The sequence below is a fragment of the Ovis canadensis genome, chromosome 24, assembly GCF_042477335.2.
Source record: "Ovis canadensis isolate MfBH-ARS-UI-01 breed Bighorn chromosome 24, ARS-UI_OviCan_v2, whole genome shotgun sequence".
NCBI classification, from domain to species: Eukaryota; Metazoa; Chordata; class Mammalia; order Artiodactyla; family Bovidae; genus Ovis; species Ovis canadensis.
Window position 1 is genome coordinate 25,509,967 of NC_091268.1, and position 24,046 is coordinate 25,534,012.

General features: G+C 48.6%; 1 protein-coding gene across 1 annotated transcript in view; it reads right to left on the reverse strand.

Moving 5' to 3' along the window:
• LITAF (lipopolysaccharide induced TNF factor) overlaps positions 1–23,625 on the reverse strand; it is a 77,299-nt gene extending 53,674 nt beyond the window's left edge. The window contains exon 1 of the mRNA XM_069569969.1: positions 23,419–23,625. The gene's annotated coding sequence lies outside the window, so the exon portion shown is untranslated. The remainder of the gene's footprint in view (positions 1–23,418) is intronic.
• Positions 23,626–24,046: the final 421 nt, after the last annotated feature.

Below are 24,046 nucleotides of genomic sequence, written 5' to 3' on the forward strand. Positions count from 1 at the left end.
AGAAGACAACCCCGCTAGCATTCCTCTTAACAACTATCGTTTCATCAGACGTCTAGCGATTGTCCAGTGTCCCTGGGTACTGTGTTACAATGCAAAACCTATTTTTTCACTGTGGCTTGTAGCTAAAAATAGTTTGAAAACCCCGGATATGGAACCTATCTAAAAGGAAAGACACAAACAGCCAAGAGGGGTTTCCCTGGGAAGGGAAGAGGGGGGTCGGCGGGGGGGCTTTGTTTTATACAATTCTATACTATTTGGTTCTTTCTTTTTTAAACAATGAGCGTGCATTGCTTTTGCAATAAAATAAAGACCTTTTTAAACCTTTTCAGTAAAAATAAACATTCCTGCCTCAGTCTCCAGGAAAGAGGCTGTGCAGTTTGAGCTGTCAACAAGTTTTTTGATGTGAAAAAGACCAAAACCCTGCCCCGAAGGGCTCTGCCTCCCAGTGGGCTACAAGGGCCTCTCTGGCTTTTTTCCACCTATCTTGCTCCACAAAGCCACAGGATCATCCAAAAAGGAAACACGCCTTACGATGTCAGTCTCATTTTCGAAAATGGATCAGGCGCACCAGTTTTAAGGCTGGATTGGCGGGCAGAGCCCTGGGGATGGGGCTGCCAATTGGGGAGCGGGGCTGGAAACCCCCTCGCCACACGCAGGCTGGTTTTCCTGCCATTTAGAGCAATAGGGCAATATCACAGACCATTAGGAAAATCAACAGAACCCCCCTCCACCACCAGCCTCGCCCACCATCGTCATATTGTGTTCTCAGTTCAGTGTTGTATCATCCAAGTATTTTCTATGTTTTTGATGAAGAGCTCCCATAACTCCTTCTAAACGCCTACTTAAGAATCCACAAGGGGTGTCAACATACATGTTGACATCTATGACAAATCTCGTGGCAGTAGATATCACCGGGCACTCGGTCTCTCTTTCCTTGTTTTACAATCGGTTCCTTTGAGCAATTTCCCAGACGTGTGATTGCTGGAAAAGAAAGCATAGATCTTTCCAGGCCCCTGAAAAACCCTCTGCCAAACTGCTTTCTGAAAAAGCTGACACCCACACCTTTTTAAGGAACTGCAGGCTTGGGTGATTAAGTCACTATCACCTCTGGCTTCTGATGTGATACATCTGTGCCCCAGGCGCCCTGCGTCAGGAAGAGAGAGCCCTGTAGGAAAGAGAGACTTCCTCTTCCTCTGTGGGAACCGGCCAGGGCCTGAGCCACAGCGGAGGGGGCCGGTCCTCGGAGGACTCGAAGGGCAGGGTGGGCGTCCTTTTGTCTCCTTCCCCAGTGGAAACGTGGAACCCAGACCCTCAGCATCCCAGGGCTGGGAGGATGGACTGTATCGGTAGGCTGTGACCATGGGCGATGTGGTCCCGACCGTGTTCTGCTGGAGGCTTAGTCAGGTCGGGCTCTCAGGAGAATACTGCAGACGAGATGGCTTGCAAACAACCCACGTGTGGTTCTCACCGTTCTGGTAGGTGCTAGTAGATCCGATGTCTGCGGAGAGCCCATCTCCTGGGTCATAGACAGCTGTCTTCTCTCAGCGTTCTCACACGGTGGGAGGGTCAGGGAAGCTCCCTGGGGTCTCTCTTATTCATTTTTAAATAATTTAATTTTTTATTGGCTGTGCTGGGTCTTTGTTGCTGTGCAAGGTTTTCCCTAGTTGTGGCGAATTGCACACAATTCACAGTGTGGTGGCTTCTAATGTTAAGCAGTACAGACTCTTGTGCACACAGGCTCAGTAGTTGTGGCACACGGACTTAGCTGCTCAGAGCCATGTGGAATCTTCCTGGATAAGGCATCAAACCTGTGTCTCCAGCATTGGCAGGCTTCATCATCATGATGACCTACTCACCTCTCAAAGGCCCTTCTTCCTAACACTCTCACATTGGAGGTTAGGCTTCAACATATGAATTTTTTTTTTTTTAAGTTTTTTTCTTTCTGGCAGCACAGCATGGCTTGTGGGACTTAAGTTCCCCCACCTGGGATTGAACCCCGCATCCTGGGCACTGAAAGCAGAGTCATAACCACTGGACCACCGGGGAATTCCCATCAACACGTGAATTTGAAGGGGACACAAACCTTCAGTCCTGGGGAAATGCTGAGCAGGGAAGACAAGGCCTGTGGTTTGTCCAGACGGGGCAGATGGATGAATGGGGATACAGACTTGTGTCGGCTCTGCCTTCAGGGGCCCCCAAAACCCTCATAAGGCCTGGAGTTCCTTGTAGCTGAAAAGCTGTGGCTTCCTGCTTCTAGGCAAGACCCTTGCATGCCTTCTTTAAGGCTTGGCAGGTGTTCGCCCTGTGCCCACCTCCTTCCTAGGGTATGGAGCCCTCCCCAGTCCCGTGTTGGACAGTGGGGTATTGAGGACAAGAAAGAGAAAAAAAGAAGGGCCTGTCGAAGTCGCCAGTGGTGTGCTTATTCTGAGCCCTTCAGCGAGTTACTTAGTTTTCTCGCAACTGCACCGGGCCAGCGGCGCCACGGTCCCCACCGAAACCCATCACTGGCTGCCCACTTAGGATCAAGACCACACTCCTGGGACTTCCTTGGCCGTCCAGTGGTTAGGACTTTGCCTTCCATTTCAGGGGGTGTGAGTTCCAGCCCTGGTCGGGGAGCTAAGGACATCTGTGGTTGTCTCCGGCTCATCTGGATCAACCCAGGGTGTGTAATTATACATGGGGTTAACAGATGCCATTTTGTGAAACTCATGGACCATTACAAACACCTTCCTCATCATCGACTTGCAATCCATCCGATACTGTCTATGTAACCCCACAGCAACGACCTCCCTCCACCACTGGATTTTTTAAAAAATAAGCTTTCAAAAAAGAATCATTTTAGGGAATTACCCGACCGTCCAGTGGTTAGGACTCTGTACTTTCACTGCCAAGGGTCCAGGCTTGATCCCTGGTTGGGGAACTAAGATCCCACAAGCCACATGATACAGTCCATAAAAATAAAAAACATACACATACATTTAAAAAGATTAGTTTTACAAACTGGATTGTTTCAAAGCAAATCCCTGACATCACATGTCATCTGTAAACACCCGAGGTTGAGTGTCTAAAAGATGAGGACTCTTTTGAAAAGGATAACCAGAAAACTACAATGTGCCTCTCGCAAAATGAACTTTTGAATTTCATTCCATGTCATCCAGTCTGGGTTTATATTTCCCTGACAGTCTCATAAATGTTTTTAAAGGAATCTGATTTGTTCGAAACAGGATCCTGTTCACAGTCTCCAACAGTTGGCACTCAGCTCATCTGGCACATAGTAGGTGCTCAGTAAACACTTGCTGGGTGGCCAGATGTGGGGAAAAAAATAATCAAAACAACAACACACATTGGTAGAGTATTTCTCAAGCTGGGCCCCACGGATGTTCTCATCCTGCTAACCCTGGTGGCAACGCCAAGAGGTGATGTCTTTTGTTGTCCCGTTTCACAAAGGACAAAAACGAGACACAGAGGGGTCAAGTGACTTTTCTGAGGCCACACAGCAAGGATAAACCAGTGAAGCCGGCATGGGGCACTAGCAAACTGCACCAGGTGCTACACTGAAATTGCTGGGCAAGGTCAGCCTCACACACACCCAACTGTCTCCTAGCAGCATGAAGACAGACGGGCACTTGGCACAGTTTCCCAGGCTAAGAGTTAATCCCCTCTCCACACTCACCCCATCGGTGCCCTGCAGAGGGACTCCTGACCCACTATCCCTCCTTCAGGAGGACCTCCTCTGGGCCCCAGAGGGAGGAGCCAAGTCATCTCAGGTTGCCCCGACCCTGTTTGGTCATTCAACAAGTATTTATTGATCATTGCCAGCGGCCAGCCATTGTGGCAGGCCCAGGAGAACAATGCCCAAGATCACGTTTAAGTCCAGTGGGAAGACAGACCTTATAGGAGACCACCAAATACTTTTATAACAGTCAGTGGAAAAGGGGCATATGGAAAGGATGTAGAAGCTCCAGGTGCATCTGGGTAGGGTGGTAAGGGAGGGCTTCCTGGAGGAGGTGAGACCAAGGCTGATGAATGTAAACTCCTGAAGCTAGTGGCAAAATTCTTTTTTTTTCCCCCTTTGGTATTGATGCAGTTTATTCTGAACTTGGTGGTATTATTTTTTTTAATTGAAGTATAGTTGATTTACAATGTTTCAAGTTACAGCAAACTGATTCAGTTATATAATTATATTTATACTAGACTTATATTTATTCTTTTCATATATTTTATATTAAGATTGAAGGCAGGAGGAAAAGGGGATGAAAAAGGATGACATGGTTGGATGGCATCACCAACTCAATGGACATGAGTTTGAGCTAGCTCCAGGAGTTGGTGATGGAGCCAACTCCCAGAGCCAAGCTCAGGGAAGCCTGGCGTGCTGCAGTCCATGGGCTTGCAAAGAGTCAGACATGACTGAATGAAATGAACTGAACTGGTTTTCTTTTTCAGATTCTTTACCATTATAGGTTATTATAAGATACTGAGTATAGTTCCCTGTGTTACACAGTGCATGCATGCTCAGTTGCCAAGTCCTGTCTGACGTGTTGCGACCTCATGGACTGTAACCCTCCAGGCTTCCATGCCCATGGGATTTCCCAGGCAAGAATACTGGAGTGGGTTGCCATTTCCTCTTCCAGGGGATCTTCCTGACCCAACGATCGAACCCCGGGATCGGAGAAGGCAGACCACAGAGTCTGAGAACTCTATGTTGGGGCAATTTATTAAGGGTTGGAGTCACAAAGACCCAAAGGTGGGACTTTTCGTCTGATTTGTTCACTGCTTTAACCCCAGTGCCCAGAAAAGGGGTTGGTCAACAGTAAGCTTTCAATGGTTGATTTATGACTGAATGAATGAAACAATTAATGAATCAATCAACCAGTGAGTGACTGAGGAATGAATGAATGAGTGATTGAATCAGTGAATGAGTGAGCAAATTTATGAATGAGTGACTGAGTCATGAGTGAGTGAGTGAGTGAAGGCATCTGTGTTCTGAATGCTGACTCTGTGGAGTGGCTGGGGAGGGAGGTGGATACAAAGAAGAAATTACTGTTCCCTGGGGGGTAGGAAATCCAACAAGGGCCTCTTAAACGGGCTGATGATCAAGTCAAATCTTAGCATATGAGTGAGGCAGACAGGGAGGGAGAGCATTCCAGGTGGAGGGCACTGCACAGGCAAAGGCCTGGCAGGCTGACAATCGCCTGGGGTTCAGAATTACTGGGATGTAGGATGGAGGTGGTTTGTAGAAAAGAGATTGGTTGTAAGTCAGGGATGGGCCCCCAGGCTCTGGGACTAAGCCTCTGAAGGCCACCCTTAAGTGATGAGGAGTCAGAAATTTTAAGCAGAAAAACAGTGGGATCGGACCTGACTGTATCTGGCTGTAGGATTTCCCTGGCCAAGACCTTTCACCCTTTCACTGCCTTCCAGCTCAGGACTGAAGCCCAAACACGTAATTCCCACTCCCAAGGCTGAAACTTTCATTACTTATTAAAAAAAAAAAATGCAACTGTTTCAAAATATTTACTCAGCACCATCCGGGGCACAGAAATAATAGTTGAACTAATTGTTTACTTCTGCCAGGCCTGGGGTCAGCCTTTGTTATATACTATCTCACTTCATTCTCCCAACAGCTCTGTAAGGTCAGTACATTTGGGCCCCATTTTATGAATAAGGAAAGTGAGCTCAGAGAGGTTTAGAGAATGGCCATCAGTCACACAGCTACTTGGGAGTCACTCCAGAGCCCAGGCAGTCTGACTCCAGAGCCCCTGTTGCCATCCCTGTAACTGCCTAAAGCATTGGCCCTGGTTTCTGCCTTCAATTTGGAAAAGTACACCACCACACTAGGGACAGGAAAGGCTGCCTTCGCCCAACTGGCCTCAGCTTTACATCACCGCCTGCTTTGGAGAATACGACAGTCACCACTGTGTTCCCTAGGGCCTTCCCGGATGGCTCAGTGACAAAGAATCCGCCTGCCAACGCAGAAGATGGGGGTTCGGTCCCTGGGTCAGGAAGATCCCCTGGAGAAAAAAATTGCTACCCACTCTAATATTCTTGCCTGGGAAATCCCATGGATGGAGGAACCTGGTGGGCCACAGTCCATGGGATCGATGACTTAGCGACTCAACAACAACAATTGTGTTCCCCTTGGGGCTGTTGTTGAGGACAGTGCTGTCAGCCCCAGCATGCTGCTGTGTCCCCTAGATAAAGAGAAAAGCCCTGGGTTCTTCAGGCCCAGGAAAGCCAGACTCCTCTTGAACTCTTGTTTTCAGCCAGACTTCCCCTGAACTCTTAATTTTGTTTTCACCTTTGAAACAGTGAGAATCTTGAAATTGATCCTATTATTTCCCCTCTTTGCTTTGGCTGCTAGGAAACTCAGACCAAATATACATCCCAGCTCTGGAAGGTTACTTCAACATGAGTGGTTTTTGTTTTTTTTTTAATTTTCTTTCCCTCCTTTTTTTTTTGTTAAGTTTCCACATTAGAAAAAAATTTCATTGCTCTGTTGATATCCTTGTTAGTTACTTCTCATTCATTTGGGAAGAGGCAAGGTTACAGGTAAATACATACACACATGAAAAATGAATGAGTGACAATAATATCGTGAGATCAGGGTTTCTCAGCCTTGGCGATATTAATATTTGGAGCTGGCTCATGCACTGTCGTGGGGGGCCGTCCTGTGTTTAACAGTATCCTTGGCCTCCCCCCATCAACCCCCAGCCCCTCAGCATTCTGACAACCAAAGGTGCTCACTGTAAGATGTCCCCAGGGGGCAAGCTCACCCAGTTAAGAACTTCTGCTCTAGCTTGCACTCCTTAAAAGTAGGATGAGATAGTTTAGGACAGCAGCCAGGGACTTCTTCAGGGCGGTAGCTGGCAGGGTGAGAAGAGTTGGCGTAAGGGATGAACAAACACCCACCCCACCACCTCCTCCAGGCTTTCTGCCCCTAGAGCTCTTACCATCTCAATCCTCATGGCAGCCCCATAGAGCCATAATTAGATCCCCACTTTACAGATGAAGGCACTGGGGTCCAGAGAGGCTGAGCTCGTGGACCAAGGTCACACAGCACACGGGCGACAGGACAGAGAGGGGCAGGGAGTGGTCACTGCAAGACATTGGACCGTAAGCTGGGTTCTGCACTCAGGCTGGACTAGGCAGCTGGGATCCCAGGTCGGGGAATCTGAGCATGAAAATGCCCATAGGTGGGCATCTGAACAGCTTACTTAAGACTGGGGGACTCCTGAGAGAACTGAAAACGTGTATGTGGATGTTTATAATAGCATTGTTCACAATAATCAAAAGGTAGAAACAACCCACATAGCCATCCACAAATGAGGGGAGAAACACTGTCTACTCACACAAATGGAATATTATTCAGCCCTAAAAGCAATGAAGGCTGCTTCATGCTACGACATGAATGAATCTTGAAAACATCACGGGCAGTGAAAATAGCCAAACTCGAAAGCTCACATAATGTACGATTCTGTTGACATGAAATGTCCAAAATCAGCAAAGCTGGAGACATAAAGTAGAGTTGTGGTTGCTGAGGGGTAGGGGGTAGGGGGTGGGGGAAGTGGGGGGTAATAGCTAAAGGGGGCAGGGTGTCCTCCGCAGATGATGAAAATGTTCTAAAACTGTGATGGTTGCACAACTCTCTGTGTACTAAAAGTCATTGAACTGTACGCTTTAAATGGGTGAATCGAGACTTCTCTGGTGGTCCAGTGGTTAAGAATCCACCTCCTAATGCAGGGGACACAGGTTTGATCCCTGGTCTGGGAAGATCCCACGTGCCACAGGGCAGCTAAGCCCGTGTGCCACACTATTGACCCTGCGCTCTAGAGTCCATGAGCCACAACTACTGAAGCCTGCATGCTTAGAGTCTGTGCTCTTCAATGAAGAGTAGCCCCCACTCACCACAACTAGAGAAAGCATGCACACAGCAGTGAAGATGCAGGGCAGCCAGATAAATAAATACATGGGGAATTGTTTGGTATGTGAATGATGTCTCAATAAAACTGTTGGAAAATAAAATAAAGACCGAGTCGAGGGATACTCCCAAGGCAGAGGATTCAGGCTTTAGTAGTGTGGGCTGTGCTACTGCTTGGCTGCATGACCATGGACAAATCACTTCACCTCCCAGAGCCTCAGTTTCCTTATCTGTTAAATGGGTACATCCACAGTCCTCGCCCATCTGCTAGGGTTCAGGGGAAGTTGAAGAAGCTAAAGCATGTAGCCCAGAGCCTGCCATTTGAGAGCACTATAAACGTTAGTCACTGGACATTAGACTCTGGGTGTGTCTCCCCCGCAAGCCATTTCTCATTCATTCCAGAAACCTCGAGAGCATCCATTCCAGGAATGGGACAATTCTTTGGAATCAAAATCACGTAGGCTTTCCTGCCCTGGGAAAAGCAAAAGCGCTCACTGTTGTCCTGGCCCCCAGTCCTAAAATTGGGCCAGCCTTCTTTCCCTAGACCCAGAGGGCCCAGTCTATCACTTATAGCTCCAGGAGACCAAATGACCCCAGTGGTCTGCAAAGAGGTCCTCATGGCCCCCATCACCTGGGACCCTTGAACCTGTGCTCCACTCCCTGTAGTCCCCACTGCTCCTGGTGGCTTTGAGGACCTCAGGAAAGTCAAAGAGAAGCTGGCACTGACCCTGCAAAGTAATCCAGCCTGGGTGGGATGGGGTAAGGGGACTCCCCAAAGAAGCAAGTGTGTGTGGGGGGGCTTATCCCTGTACAATGGCCCCTCAGAAACCTGTCCCTGGGGGAAAACAGAGGATCTCGATCAACATGGCCTGGGGAAAAAAGTCTGTACTCTTTTCAGACCTGCCCCCACAGGCTCCAGGCCAAGAATGTGCATAGCAGCATCTATTACATTTCTAAAATTACGCCTAGGTCCGGGGAGGGTGGGGCGGGGGCCAAGGCTAGGAGCGGGAAAGGATGTGGTAGGCAGGCAGGCAGGCAGGAAACCTCTAATCCAGTGCCTTGAGCCCCGGCTGGCACCCTGGGCAGCGGGAAGGGAGTGCCCCTTCAGCAGATGCTAGATCGGTCCCAAGAATCAAAAGCCCTTCTGTGCACAGCCTGGGCGCTCAACCGTTTTTCAGCATTGCTGCACTGCCTTCCCGGATGGTTTGAGTTTTCTTTGGATAGAGGCAGTTGGATAGAGGGGGGAACGGGATGATGTCTTTGGGCCACCCATTTCAGAAGTAAATGAGAAACAGAAAATTGCTGGTGGTGAAAATCTAGAAGTGGGAGCAGGGTTGCTGCAGACGGTTGTGCAGGCTGTGCACTGCACAACTGCTGAGGCGCCTCTCCTCAGAGTCATGCTGTGTGTATACCCATTTGGGGTCACCCATTATGTACCAGAAGGAGAACCACCTGGCTCAGGTGGCCAGGGCCTTATTCTTGAATGGAGCTGGGGGGATGGGAATCAGTGGCCAGTTTGTATGTGGGGGACACAGCAAGACCTCATTACAATGTCAGTCCTGATTGAAACACTTAGACACTCCCCATACAGATAACTAAATCTAACAGGGTCGGGAAGGAAGGAGAAGTCAAGAGAGTAAGAGCTCCCAAATTTGTGGACTCTCCTACCTCCCAGATATGATTGCCAGAAAAAAAATAGGGGATACCCAGTTAAATTTGAACATCAGATAAACAATGAATAAAAAATATCCCCAGGGCTAAGATCAAACAAAGAAACAAACAATGAAATCTTTTTAGCATAAGTATGCCCCCAAACATTGCATGGGATACACCTACACTAAAGAAATCACCTGTTAGTTCCCCGTCAGTCAAATTTAACTAGGCATCTCTTTTTCCTTGCTAACTCTAGCAATCCTGCCCTCAGAGGGCATGTCTGTAAAAGCTCTTTGCCACCCACCATTGCCTGGAAACAGCTATTAAACTAGCAACTAATCAGGACCAAACTTCCCCCAGGCCTTTTGTCTGCTGAGCAGGATGGGAAGTAAGAGAGCACTCCCCCTGCTCCTACACACACACACATGTTGGTATCATCGCAAAGGCCTCTTCGTCTCCTGGAAGCTCTGAAATCGCCCCCTGGCCTGGGTAAGAGATTTCTCTGCCGGTGGGTGCCCAGCACGGCCACATGGCTGTGGGGAGGACAGAAACCCAGCCTTGGAGCCTGAGGATCTCAGAGCACTGCCCACACAGCCGAAACTGGAAGAGTGTATCTTGCACAAGGCCAGCACGGTAAGTCAGACGCTGTGACTCTGGGAACTGGGTGGCCTTGGACTCTGGTGTCCTCTCATTCTTTGGAGCTGGGGTTGCCTAGCAGGGGGCGGTGCTCAGGTCGGTGGGGAGGCTCCTCCCTAGCCATCCCCTTGCGTTTTCCGCAAGGCAGGTAGAGAATGAGGGAGGTAGGGCCATAGGCAACCCCCAGGAAGTTTCTATGGGAAGAGCTGGCTAACATCTTGTGGGGCCACCTGTGGTCAGAACTGAATACACGTGCCCAGTGCGTGGTGGCACCAACCCAGCTGGCAGGACTCTCATGGACACAGGAAACCTGGACAGAAAGTTACCCAAGGCCCAGGCAGGACAGACCTGGATCGGGAACCCAGAAGAGCCCTAGCAAGTAACAGAAGGGTCTCCCCAGCTTCCCATTTCCCCCTCCAGCTCAGAACTGGCGACCAGCTTCTCCACCCATGCTCCCCACTCCTCTGTCTGTCTGAGCCCCTGGGAAGGGTGGGGAGGTGAGGAGGAGCTAAAATGCCCCAGGGATGAGTCAGCCCTGTTTGGGAGCAGTTCCACCCTCCCTGGTGGCTCAGACAGTAAAGAATCCACCTGCAATGGGGGAGATGTAGGTTTGATCCCTGGGTTGGGAAGATTCCCTGGAGGAGGACATGGCAACCCACTCCAGTATTCTTGCCTGGAGAATCCTCACGGACAGAGGAGCCTGTCAGGCTATAGTCCATGGGGTCACAAAGAACCAGACATGAATGAGCAACTAAGCACAGCACAGCAACGTGCCTACTCACAAAAAAGTAGTATTAAAAGAGAAACAGAAAAGCACCGATGTCTTTCCTATGAGAACCAGTGTCAATCAAGATCTCTCTTGAGAACTGTCTTCGGACCGCAGATCACCTGCGGATTCCCTGGTGGTTCAGCGGTAAAGAATTCACCTGCCAATGCAGTAGATGTAGGTTTGATCCCTAAGGATCATCCCCTAGAGAAGGAAATGGGAACCCACTCCAGTATTTTTGACTGGGAAATCCCATGAACAGAGGAGCCTGGTGGGCTACAGTCCAAGGGGCCACAAAGAGTCAGACATGACTGAGCGACTTTCACTTCCACCTTCCTAGCGCAGAAGTCTTCGGACACAATTTGGGAGCCTCCCTGTGGCTCCCAGAGACTTTTGAGAGTCCCTCTCCATTATCCTAGAATCCTGTTCCCTGGAGAGGCACAGAGGAACTTTGTCATTGCAAAAGCTGCCCTGTGTGGTGGCATAACTAGGGCAGAGATGCCGTCTTCCCATGAGAGGGCCAGCCAAACGAGTTCTCTTTTCTTATTTTTAACATTTTTATTTATTTATTTGGTTGTATCGGGTCTTAGTTGCAGCATGTGGGATCTAGTTCCCTGACCAGGCATCGAACCCAGGCCCTCCTCATTGGGAGTGCAGAGTCTTAGCCACTGGATCACCAGGGAAATCCCCAGCCGAATTCTTTTTTTTTTTTTTTCCCAGCCGAATTCTTGATTCTTGTTTTTGTTTCCGCTTCTGATCCTTGTGGGGTGGAAAGAGGAAAGGTGCTCACAAGGGCAGAGGCCAGAGCCGCTCTGTCACCAGGGAAACTCCCAATGCAGCCAGATGCAGGTCCCCAGGGCTGCATTCTTCTGGGTAATTTGGTCACAGTTGGGTTCGAGGGGTCAGACCCTATTGTCCTGCCTATTTAGATTTGCAGGGTCACAAAGAGTCAGACATGACTAACCACGCATGCACGCATTGCAAAGGTGGAGTAACATTCTCCCTTCCAACTACCAACCCCTGGAGGGCAGGGACCCTGCTGATTCAGCATGGATGGACTCCTTGGAGAGCCCCCAGAAGGAGCAGGCAGTCAGGGAAGGCTTCCTGGAGGAAGCAGCACTGGTTGAAGCCAGAGTTTGCTGCAGGGAGGAGCAGGAAGGACACTGTCTTACAGAAAAAGTGAGATGGAAGGTATGGTACACAGACAGACTGAGCAGACAGGTAACCCTGGGCAGCTTTGGCTGGTGGAACCAGAGCGTGGGGTGGGGAATGGGGAGCTAGAGGAACGGCTGAACAGAGAGAGCGTCCTAGAAAGCAGGATTCAGACTCAAGACAGCCAGCCTTTCCCTGACTCCTGGTGTCTGATGACTGGGCAAAGCCACTTCACTTGCTAAACCTCAGTTTCTTCATCTCTAAGACTCTAACGCTGGGAAAGATTGAGGACAGGAGGAGAAGGGGATGACAGATGAGATGGTTTGGTTTGGCATCATCAACTCAATGGACATGAGTCTGAGCAAACTGTGGGAGATGGTGAAGGACAGGGAAGCCTGGTGTGCTGCAGCCCAAGGGGTGGCAAAGAGTTGGACACGACTGAGCGACTGAACAAGATGGAGACAATGGCAGTGATGAACATCGCCGCTCTGGGGGGGTCCCTTCGCTCTCTGCCAGGCCCTGGGGTCAGCATTTACCTGCACATCTCACTCATTCCCATGACACCCCTAGAAAACAGGGGGCACTTTTATCTCCATTGTACAGACGAGGTGGTTGAGGCTTACAAACGTTCAGAAAGAGGTCCTAGGTTCCAAGGTTCAGGGTTTGAACCCAGATCCCAGGATTTGAAGCCCAGGCTTGCACTGACCCTAGGAAGGAGCAGGAGGGATGCTGCTTGGAACATGAACACAGCTGTCTCTCACTTTCTTTTTTCCTTCCTGGGATGGCCATAGCAGTTAGCACAAACTGAGTGGCTTTGAAAAAAAAAAAAATGGGGCTTCCCTGGTGGTCCAGTGGTTAAGAATCCACCTTGAGATGCAGGGGGCACAAGTTTGATCCCTGGCCCAGGAGGATCCAACATGCCTCAGGGCAACTAAGCCCACGTGCCACCAAGACTGAAGCCCACTCGCTCTAGAAACCATGCTCCCCAACAAGAGAAGCCGTCACAGTGAGAGGCCCACACACCACCTCTCCAGAGTAGCCCCCACTTGTTGCAATTAGGGAAACCCTACACTCAGCAACGAAGACCCAGCAAAGCTGAAAATAAATAAATATAATTTTAAAAATCGGACATTTATTTATTTTCTCTCAGTCTCGGAGCCTAGAAGTCTGAAATCAAAGTGCTGGCAGGGTTGGTCCCTTCTAGAGGCTCGGCAGTGGGGAGAACCTTCTCCCTGCCCCTCTCCCAGCTTCTGGGGTCTTCCAGTTGATGGAGCTCAGGCAGAAGCAGAAAGATCGCCCTGACCTTATCCTTCTTCTCCGCAACAGGAGAAAACAATTCCCATCGGAGAGATGGCCTCCCTGTACCAGGAGGAAGCGGGGGCTTTCTTATCACCACGGGCAGGGAACTGGGGGTCGCGAAATCTGAACAAGGTTTGTTCACCTCACCTTTTCCTAGTTATTTCTCCACTTCCCACCCCAAACCCAAACCCCTTCGTCTTCCCCGTTCTTCACAAATTCACTTGTTTCTTTGTCTCAAAGGTACAAAATCTTCCTGTTTTTGACCACTTCTGGTCTGTATTCTCTTGTAAAGACTCCTCTATACAAGCAAAAATTCAATCAAACGTGAGTCCTTCTCTCCTGTTCATCTTTGTCCGTTCAACTTCCACACCCAGCCAGGGACCCTAAGAGGGTGGAGAGAAACCTTTTCCCTCTTACCTGGCAGTCCTGGAGTGCTCTTGGCTTGTGGCTGCATCTCTCTAATCTCTGCCTCCATCATCTTTGTATCTGCATCCTCTCTTCATCTTATAAGGATGCTTGTCATTGGATTTGGGGCCCCCACCTGTATAATCCAGGATGCCCTTGAGAGTCCTTTTTTTTTTTTTACAATTTTTTTTTTCTTTTTCTGCAAGTACGCAGCTTGCAGGATCTCAGTTTCCTGATCAGAGATTGAACCCAGGCCACGACAGGGAAAGCACCAAGTCCTTTACCACTGGACCCCCAGGGAATTCCCTCAAGGGTCTTAATTACATCTGCAAAGATCCCATTCATAGGTTCTGGGCATGGATCTCTTTGGGAGAAGGGGTTCCATTCAGCCCCCTCCACTCTCCCCATCTCTGGTAGGGAGGACTGACCAGAGCAGACAAGACTCCAGAGGCTCCATGAGCAAATCACACACACAAAGGGAGGGGCTTTTCAGTGAGAAGTTTACTTTCTGGTGGCTCCTCTGAAGCCTTGCTTCCTTCTAGAGCCTCACTGTCTGACGAGGGAGTAGCCAACCCCACTTGGCTGCTAAAACTTGAAATGTGGCCAGTCCAAATGGAGCCGTTGTGCAGTGCCCAACACGTGCCAGAATCCAAAGACTTTACATGGAAAAAGGAATATAACATATCTCATTCATAACTTCTTATACTGATTACATGTTCCAACAATAACATTTTAGGGTCCAACAATAACATTTTAGGGGGCTTCCCTGGTGGTCTAGTGGTTAAGAATCCGTCTACCAATGCAGGGGACACGTGTTTGATTCCTGGTCCGGGAAGATTCCACATGCTATGGAAGCAACTAATCCTGAAGGCCACAAACACAGAGCCCACAAGCTGCAACAAGAGAAGCCACCGTAATGAGTAGCTCCTGCTCCCCATAACTAGAGAGTCTGTGCATAGCAACAAAATCCTAGTGCAGTCAAAATAAACATATAAAATAAATCTTTCTAATAAATAAATAAATAAAATAACATTTTGGATAGATTGGGTTAAAATATACATTATTCATATTAAGTTCATCATTTTATTGTTTTAAATTGCAGTAAAATTCATGCATCATAAAATCAACCATTTTAAATTAAACAATTCACTGGCTTTTAGTACAGTCACCGTATTATGCAACCATCACCACTACCTAGTTCTGGAACATTTCTATCACCCCAAGTACCCTGATGAATAGATGAAACCTCCTTTATGTTGGATTCAGGATGGCAAGAAGGGGGAGCTCTCACACCCTCTCACACGTTGCTATCTGCAGACTCCAAACAGGAAGAGATGTACCTTGCATCTCCAACAGAAAGAAAGTTGTTACCTTACTACGCCAGGAGGAAGAAGAAGGAAGATTTTCTCCTTGCCCGGCAACTGCCCAGCCAATGAGAAGCTGCAACAACTCAGCCAATGAAAAGCCACTACACTTAGAACTCCCAGCTTCCTCCAATGAGCTCTTTGTTTATAATAGCTCAGCTCAACTCTCCTTTCTCGCCTATAGATAAAGAATGGTCCTGTCTTTGTGTCTCTGGACTTGGTTATAGTTTTGGTTATAGGTTACAAGCTGTAACATGCTTGTCCTGAATTGCAATTCTTTGCTATTCCTGGATAAACCCATTTGCTGGTTAAAAACAAAACCCAGAAACCGGCTGTTTTAGTTAACAACCAATTAGCAGTCACTCCCCTCTCTCCCCAGCCCTTGGCCACCACTGACTTGGCCATTAGTCTCTATGGAGTTCCCTAGTCTAGACACAGCAGGGACTTCAGTGGCTACTTTATGCCAGTGGACGCTTGGCTTCCAGGACCTCATAGAGTGGTACCAGTTGGGGCCTGGCCCAACCCCCACCCCACCCCCACCCGGGCAGCTCAGCCCTGGCACAAAGTGGATGCTCAGTAAACCTACATGCTGGGAGAAGGAAGGAACAGGGATCCCAGAAAGAGAAGCAACTCTGGGATCCCCATTCTGCCCTGCCGTCTGAATGGCCTGGGCAGCAACTCAGTCGATAAGTAGAGATGTGTGTGTGTGTGTGGTATAATAAAATATATGTATGTATATCTATTTTTATAGATACCAAATATATCTATTTGGTCTTTGCCCCATTCCTGGCATAGAGCCCCTAAAATCCTTGGAATTTCCTGAGTGATAAGAGTGTCTTTTGTTTGTTAATGGGAACTCCAGGGACTGGGGCTAAAAAGCTTCAGGAGGGGAGCTGGTAGCCAGAAAAAACAGCCAAGTGCCTAGAGAATGGGAATTTTCAGTCCCATCTACTGGGGAAAAAGCTGAAGATTGAGTTAAGTCACCAGCAACTGACGATTTAATCACTTGTGCCTGTGTACTCAAACCTCAATTTTAAAAATACCCTAAATAATGGGGTTCTGGGGGCTTCTGGGCTGGCAAACACATCCATGTGCCGGGAGGGTGGCACACCCCCAGCTCCAAGGGGTTAGAGGTCCCTGTTCTCAGGACCCTTCAGACCCTGTGTCTCACATCATCTTCATCTGCCGGTTCACCTGTCTCCTTATGATAAACGGTAATAGGTAATAGTAAGGACAGCTCTTTCCTGCATTCTGCGAGCCCTTCTAGCAAGTGATCAAACTGAATGGGGGGCATTGTGAGACCCCTCAAATCTCTAGGAGGTGGGACAGAAGTGCAGGTAACCTGGGGACCCCATTTATGGCTGGGGTCTGAAGCAGGGACTGTCTTGTGGGCCTGAGCCCTTAACCTGTGGGGGTCTAATTCTAGTTGTGGAGTCTAATTAGTGGCACTAGTTAGTGTCAGAACTGAATTGCTGGGACTTCCTGGTGGTAAAGGATCCTCCTGCCAACACAGGGGACGGAGGTTGGATCCCTGGTCCAGGAAGATCTCAATAGGCTGCTGGAGCAACTAAGCCTGTACTCCACAACTACTGAGCCTGCACCCTGCAAGTACTGAAGCCCACGCACCTAGAGCCCATGCTCCACAACCAGAGAAGCCAGCACAAAGAGAAGCCTGTGCCCTGCAACTAGAGGGTGGCCCCGATCACTGAAACTAGAGAAAGCCTGCGTGCCCCAACGAAGACACTGTGCAGGCAAATAAATAAATATGAAAAAAAAAAAAGAATTGAATTGCAGGACATTCAGTTGAAATGGGAGAACCAGTGTGTTTGAGGGGTTCCTCTGGGCTTTGTTGCATGGATGGGCTCACAGCAAGATAACTTTGTTGCTGGTAGTAAACATGGGTAATGCCTGTGCTTCCCGAGAGATGGGGTATTTCTGGGGAGGCCCCAAGGCTCTTGTGAGGATGGGTGAGAGGATGTGGGCTGAGAGCCGGCCACCACCCTGGGCTCAGAGGAAGGAGTTCTAAGGTGTTAGCAGGTGAAAGCCAATGCTCCAAGGGGTCTGCTCACCACATGAATGACAGGGCTTTGCTCTGTGGGTGCGAGGCTGCCAACACAGCCTCCATCAGGCACCAGGCCAGTCACAGAAACAGGAGAGGTGAGCAGACTGTACCTATAAACATGGGGCATTCTTAGCTTTTTACTCTCCTATTTTTGAAGGTGATTTAGGCAGAGGGACAGGTCTCATCTATAAGAAAATCAAAACAAGGTGAAAAGACAACCCTCGGAATGGGAGAAAATAACAGCAAATGAAGCAACTGACAAAGGATTAATTTCCAAAACACACAAGCAGCTCATACAAGTCAATACCAGAAAAACAAACAACCCAATCAAAAAGTGGGGGAAAGACCTAAACAGACATTTCTCCAAAGAAGACATACAGATGGCTAACAAACACATGAAAAGATGCTCAACATCGCTCATTATTAGAAAAATGCGAATCAAAACCACAATGAAATATCACCTTACACCAGTCAGAATGGCCGTCATCAAAAAGTCTACAAACAGTAAATGTTGGAGAGGGTGTGGAGAAAACGGAACCCTCTTGCACTGTTGGTGGGAATGTAAATTGATACAGCCACTATGGAAGATGGTATGGAGATTCCTTAAAAATCTAAGAATAAAACCACCATACGACCCAACAACTCCACTACTAGGCATATAAGAGGAAACCAAAATTGAAAAAGATACATGTACCCCAGTGTTCATTGCAGCACTATTTACACTAACTAGAACATGGAAGCAGCCTAGATGTCCATCAACAGATGAATGGATAAAGAAGATGTGCCACATATATGAATGTGAAAGTGAAAGTTACTCAGTTGTGTCCAACTCTCTGAGACTCCATGGACTCCAGGCTCCTCCGTCCATGGAATTGTCCAGGCCAGAATAGTGGAGTGGGTAGCCATTCCCTTCTCCAGGGCATCTTCCCAACCTAGGTCTCCCGCATTGCAGGTGAATTCTTTACTGTCTGAGCCACCAGGGAAGCCCAAGAATACTGGAGTGGGAAGCCTATCCCTTCTCCAGGGGATCTTCCCAACTCAGGAATCAAACCAGGGTCTCCTGCATACAGGCAGATTTTTTACCAGCTGAGCTACCAGGAAAGCTATATATAAACAATAGAATACTATTCAGCCATAAAAAGGAACACATTTGAGTCAGTTCTAATGAGGTGGATGAACCTAGAGCTTATTATACAGAGTGAAGTAAGTCAGAAAGAGAAATCAAATAACGCATCAATTCAGTTCAGTTCAGTCGCTCAGTCATCTCCGACTCTTTGCAACCCCATGAATCGCAGCACGCCAGGCCTCCCTGTCCATCACCAACTCCCGGAGTCCACTCAGACTCAGGTCCGTAGAGTCGGTGATGCCATCCAGCCATCTCATCCTCTGTCGTCCCCTTCTCCTCCTGCCCCCAATCCCTCCCAGCATCTGAGTCTTTTCCAATGAGTCAACTCTTCGCATGAGGTGGCCAAAATACTGGGGTTTCAGCTTTAGCATCATTCCTTCCAAAGAACACCCAGGACCAATCTCCTTCAGAATGGACTGGTTGAATCTTCTTGCAGTCCAAGGGACTCTCAAGAGTCTTCTCCAACACCATGGTTCAAAAGCATCGATTCTTCGGCTCTCAGCTTTCTTCACAGTCCAACTCTCACATCCATACATGACCACTGGAAAACCATAGCCTTGACTAGATGCGCATACTAATGCATATATGTGGAATCTTGAAAGATGGTACTGATGAAATTATTAGGGCAGCAGTGGAGACGCAGACATAGAGAACAGACTTCTGGACACAGCGGGGTGGGACGGGAGATGGGAAGAGGACAGACAGGGCGGGATGTATGGAGAGAGTGACATCGAAATTTAAAATACCATATGTAATTTAGATAGCTAATGGGAATTCGCTGTATGACTCGAACCTCAAACTGGGGCTCTGTAACAACCTAGAGGGGTGGAATGGGGAGGGAGGTGGGAGGGAGGTTTAAGAGGGAAGGGACATATATATACCTTTGGCTGATTCCACAGGTAGTGGCTTCCCTCATAGCTCAGTCGGTAGAAGAATCTGTCTACAGTGCAGGAGACTGGGGTTCAATTCCTGGGTCAGGAAGATCCCTGGTGAAGGAAATGGCAACCCACTCCAGTATTCTTGCCTGGAGAATCCCATGGACAGAGGAACCTGGCGGGCTACAGCCCACAGGGTTGCAACTTAGTGACTAAACCACCACGGCCGATTCATGCTGATGTTTGGCAGAAACCAACACAATTCTGTAAAGCAGTTATCCTTCAATTAAAAAAAAATACATTAAAAAATAGAAAATAAATAAATACAAAAAAGTAAATACATTTTTAAAAATACAAAAATAGAAAGAGGGGAACGGAGTTGCGACGTGGTTCGAGGTTCTTCCTGGGATTGCCTTCATGGGCGTGGGCTTGTTCATCCCGGGGAATGGCCACCGCGGGCATCCACAGGTTCAGTAACGGGGGCGAGGAGAAAAGGGCTGCCCATTACTCATATCAGTGGTATTTGATGGAAAGAGACAGGCGGGTCTCTGGAGTAAACCATGACTATGTGTCAAAGAGTCTGGAGAACATTGATTAAGCAAATGTTTTCCTGATTGATGAAAAACAACTCAGTCATGTTCTTCTATCCCTGCTAGAAGATTATGCAGCGTCTTGTGTAGCATGCAGAGTATTTTGTAGTGTGTAGTAAAAAGAAAAAAGAAAAAAACATCAGCAGTACAAGTGTCAGCTACAAATTGGCACTTGCCATCTACATCTACAATGATTAAATCATGAGCTGCTGCAGCTACTGATTCTCAACACCCTCTGAAAGGAGTTCAAGGTGGAGAGCAGAAATGAGGCACTCTGGACTCAGGGAAAAACTTGGCAGGATAGGTCTTCAGACAGATATTTTCAGCAGCTGATTTTATGAGTCCAATTCTTATATCTCCTCCTACCTAGAAAAGCACTAAAATCCTTCTCGGTGATGACTGCTCCTTGTTCTGCAAAAATAAGTGCTTCATTGCGCGTCCTCCCCCTTCACTAGCATCGCGGCTATACGGTTTCTCCCCCCACCTCTTTGGAGCAGTTTCTCAGAGTTTATCTGAGGTGCTGTCTCCCTGGCTATAGTCCTCATTTTGTCCCCAAACAAAACTTAACTCGAAACTCTCACATTGTGTGTTCTTTTTTAAGTTGGCACAAGCATGATAGCCTCCTGTCAGGGAGATAGAGACAGAGAGCAGGGGGCCTATGGCAAGCAGGAGGGCAGGGCCATCTAAAGGGTGCTACACGGCATTGCCATTAGTGCACACGATGCTTCTCCATCCAGGACTTTCCTTTTTAAAATCTATTCATTTATTTTTGGCTGCTGAAACTAGAGAAAGCCTGCACGCACGAGTGAACATCCTGGGACCCAAATAAATATATATTTTTTTAAAAAATGGAATTACTGGACACCCAATTGAAGTGGGAGAATTAGTGTGTTTGAGTGGTGTTTTAAAATCTATTTATTTTTGCTTGCATGGGGAATCCATTGCTGCACGCAGGCTTTCTCTAGCTGTGGTGTGCTGGCTTCTCATTGTGGTGGCTGCCCTTGTTGCAGAGCACGGGTTCTAGGGTACGCGGGCTTCAGTAGTTGAGGCTCGAGGGCTTAGCTGTGCCACTGCATGCGGAATCTTCCCCGGACCAGGGATCAAACCATGTCCCCTGCATTGCCAGGCGGATTCTTAACCCCTGGATCAACAGGAAAGTCCCATTTGTGACTTTCTAAGCTTTTTTCTTGGTCCAACTGGCAGTGGCAGGGCGCTAATACCCCAGGCGCAGCCTTCTACCAAGGACAGGCGCTGGCAGGAGACACCGCAGTTCCCTGGCCCCTCGGGCGGCATGACTCCCACATGTGCCCAGAGGGTCTGAGCCCCAGCTGCCCACAGCCATCCTGAGCTACCTCCTTCCCACTCCTGCCCTGTTTCCCCCCAGCGCTTCCCGGGATCCCCTCCCTAATAAACTCTTTGCACTCAGAGCCTGCTTTGGGGGCAATCAAAATTAAGATAAGGGACCACGTAAGGGACTGGCTGTTCCTTCGCTGCAGCCAGTGTCTGCTGGATAGGAAGGCAAACCCTGTATCACTAGACATTGCCACTTTTTTCCCAAAGAGAAACCAGGATCCAGACTTTCCTGTGAAACCTTCCGAGTTTTCATAGCCAGCTCAAATTAAAACAATACAGAACAAAGTAAAACAGAACAAAACACAACGTGTCTGCGAGCCAGCCCTGACCCTCGACCGCCGGGTCAGAGCTGTTGGTGGCGGGTGGGGGGGCCCCCCCAAAGCTGTGAGCAGCAGGGAGCCTTGGTCAGAGGGGCTTCTTGGCAACCTGCTTTGGTGGCCTGTGGGGGTGGGGACCAGCGGAGGAGGGCTTCGGTGGGCCGGGCAGTATGGCCTATTTACAAGACCCCAGCTGGAAGCATCTGGAAGGCCCTGCGTGGCCGCCCGCGGGCCGGCAGTAGACCCAGAATAAACAATCAGCCCGAATGCTTTTCTAAACACGCAGACCCGGAGCCGCCGTAGGCCTCCCCAGGCTCGCCAGGGTGGGGTGCGGTCCCAGGATCACTCCGCCTGCCGGACATCTAAGCTCAGGCCCAGGAAAAACAAACTTGGGGAGCCGGGGTTGGGGGCGGGGGGGACGGGGAGCGCTGGAGTGTACCCAGGAGAAAGCAGTCGTGAGAGAGCCAAGTCTAGACCCTCACACTTGTGAACTTCTTTTTAATTCCGTGCAGACAGAGGAGGCCGTCTTTATAGCTTTCCATCTCCTTGCACTGCACCACCAACCACCCCACCCCCGCCGCCCCCGCCTCTTTCCTCTTGCAGAGAAAACAAAACGGGTGTCTCTCGAGATTGTTTTTGCCCCATTTCACATGGTTTATTTAAAGCAATCGCTTTTCGCCTGCCTTCTCAGAATTTAAATTAAGAATACAGGGTGTCAAGAGTACAGGCGGGTGATGTAAAATTTGGGTTCTGTGTGTTTATTGTTCTACAACCAGCGAAAGCCATCCACGCCTGTTCTAAATTGTTTAATACATTTAGCAGGTTTTAAGTTGGAACTATGTTCCGTCAAGGAGAGGGGAAGAAACATTCCTGAAAGCAGACCTCTAATGGGCCCCCTAGGAGGCCCATATTTCATATATCATAGCACATTTAATCCTCATCATGATCCAAATAAGCTGTATAGCATTCTCAGATTACAATATCTCTTGGTTACAAGGGATAGAAACTTATATCAAAGAGGCTTTACATGATTGGAATGACCGTGAGAAGGACTTCAGGTATGGCTGGACCCAGGAGTTCCGATGCTGTCATGAGACTCTCTCTCTCTCTCTATCTCTTGGCTCTACTGTCCACCGTCACTATTTCCTTCTCAGTCAGGCCTTTCTCTTAAGATTGCAAAGATAGTCTCCAGCAGTTCCAAGCTTCCCGTTGCCAAGCAACTCTGCTGGACAGAGTTTCCCAAGAATTTCAGCAAAAGTCCTATGACTGAATCTCATGGGTCTAGCTCATTGGGTCACATGCCAATCACTATGGCTAGGGTGACAGAGTTCATAAGCACAGGCCCACACTAGGAGTTTTAGAGGGTCATTCCACTAAAATACAGGTAGGAATAGGGGTAGTTACTGTGCCCGTTTTGAATGGGTAGACAGTAGGCATTCAAAAATAACAAGCCATGGGATTTCCCTCTTAGTCTAGTGGCTAAGACTCTGTCCTCTCAATGCAGAAGGCCCAGGTTCAATCCCTGGTCAGGGAACTAGATTCCACATGTCCCAACTAACAGTTTGCATGTTGCAACGGAAACATCCACATGCCACAAAGAAACTCGAAGACCCTTCCTGCGGCAACTCCCAGCACAGCTGAATAAATAAATATTAAAAAATAAAATAACAGGAGCCAACCACAGCAAGGGGAGAAAAGTAGGTGAATCCTGTGGCATCAGCAGGGCTGTCGGGACAGCTGCACAGGTTGTACCCAATGCATTTCTGGGGTGCTCCGTTTACACTCAGTGTTGTTGTGCATTTATGTTTTTATCAAAGTACGTTTTCAACTATGGCAGTTTAGTGTCTTACAATTGAAAACACAGGTTGAAAAGAAAAAAAAACCACAGCATGTTGCAAGTCTTACCATCAAGAAGTGAAGTGAAGTCACTCAGTCGTGTCCGAATCTTTGTGACCCCATGGACTGTAGCCTACCGGGCTCCTCCGTCCATGGGATTTTCCAGGCAAGAGGACTGGAGTGGGTCGCGATTTCCTTCTCCAGAGGATCTTCCTGACCCAGGGCTCAAACCCACGTCTCCCACACTGTAGGCAGACGCTTTACTGACTGAGCCACAAGGGAAGCTACCATCAAGAGGTGGAATCTATTTCCTCACCCCTCAAATGTGGGCTGGCCTTGTGACTTGCTTTGACCAGTAGAACACAGCAGAAGTGATGCTGTGAATTTTGAGGCTGACACTTACATTTTCTTTGAAAAGGAGGTCCTTTGGGAGGATAAGAAGTCATGTGAGGGAAACCAAGATGCCCTGGCTGCCCAGCTTTGGAGGACCTGGGGAGGTAGGACAGACGGATGGAGCAAACTGCTGTCAGCTCACTTAAGCTGCCTAGAGGGAAAAATGGCAACCCACTCTGGTATTCTTACCTGGAAAATTCCATGTACAGAGGAGCCTGGCAGGCTGCAGTCTGTGGGGTCACAAAGAATCAGACATGACTGAGCATGCTCACATGCAACCCCGCACACATGCAGGCATGCATTT